The sequence below is a fragment of the Prosopis cineraria genome, unplaced genomic scaffold (genome assembly GCF_029017545.1).
Source record: "Prosopis cineraria cultivar Desert tree isolate PC_DT_omini unplaced genomic scaffold, ASM2901754v1 PC10, whole genome shotgun sequence".
Classification (NCBI taxonomy): domain Eukaryota; kingdom Viridiplantae; phylum Streptophyta; class Magnoliopsida; order Fabales; family Fabaceae; genus Prosopis; species Prosopis cineraria.
Genome location: NW_026555341.1, coordinates 15,297,968 through 15,299,267, shown reverse-complemented (window position 1 = coordinate 15,299,267; position 1,300 = coordinate 15,297,968). Strand labels below are relative to the sequence as shown.

General features: G+C 27.2%; 1 non-coding gene across 1 annotated transcript; it reads right to left on the bottom strand.

The window, feature by feature from the left end:
* Positions 1–412: 412 nt before the first annotated feature.
* Positions 413–483, bottom strand: TRNAG-GCC (transfer RNA glycine (anticodon GCC)). Its single transcript has one exon. It is a non-coding gene; the product is annotated as a tRNA-Gly (tRNA).
* Positions 484–1,300: the final 817 nt, after the last annotated feature.

Genomic DNA, 1,300 nt, shown 5'->3' with positions numbered 1-1,300 from the left:
TGAACAAATAATAATTTATTTTAATCTACAAATTATCATACAAATACAAATTAAAATTTTAAAATATATTTTTTGTTTTAAAATTTGTCTCTTCTATATTTTATCTTTTTTGATTATAGGTCTCACATTCATTATCCAACTTTTCACCGTGAACCTTACACCATATATATATATATATTTAACTATGGTTCCGCATTCTCCCTCCTGCATAAAATTTACACAAAAGATGGAAAAGACTCGATTAATATTATGTTTTTCAGTATCTAATGACAATATATCTATATATATATATATATATATAATAGATTTTATATATTTTTGTCATCATAGCTAAAAAATATGTCAGTCTTACGAACAATTGTACGACTCGCGTAATTACAGAAAAAGCCAAATTTCAAAAAGACAAATCAATTGCACCAGCCGGGAATCGAACCCGGGTCTGTACCGTGGCAGGGTACTATTCTACCACTAGACCACTGGTGCAGATGGTGTTTGGTGTTCAGTTATTATATAGAAGTAAATATTATCGAAAGAACTTCTTTGTGCCTAGGTACATTTACCTTTAAAAAAGTTATAATGATCTTTATTTGACAAAAACAATCTTATTTCGAAAGAGCATAATTATATTAACCAAATTAATATTTTTCTCACAATTTTTCTTGTAGTGCATAGTTCCAAGTCAAATTGATTTTCTCTTATTATAATTGGTTTAAGTTCACCTCGTAACTACATTGTTATTTGCCAACCACTTCAATTTCTCTGTCTTTTTGGTTACCAAATTGTACTTATTTTTTAGCACAAGACGCCTCAAAATAATTTCTGGCACATACAATTTTTTTCAATTGCTCTTCCATTTGTAGGCACAAATTAATTATTTAAACAATGTTTATCATATACATCTGAAATCTGATCAAGTAGTAAAATTGGATCCAAATTGTTAAAATTAACATGTACGTTGAAATGATTCAGCAATGCTAGGGAAGAAAGGGGAAGAGACAGACATGTGAAGTCAAGAAAATTCACATGGTGGATACTGTACAAATAAGATATGCCTCATTTACATTTAAAAAAAATACATTCTTTTGAACAACATCAATATAATTAGTTCATCGATCGATTTGTAACTAATCATTTTTCCTGTTAACCTTCTTAGCCATCATAACAATTTTAATTTGAAAAATTAATCATTTAACCTTTTTATTTATGATTTGGTCATCACTGAATTCTTAAATTTTAACTTAGCGTAACTTAATTCTTATAATTTTATTTCATACAATTTAATTCTTAAATTTTAATTGAT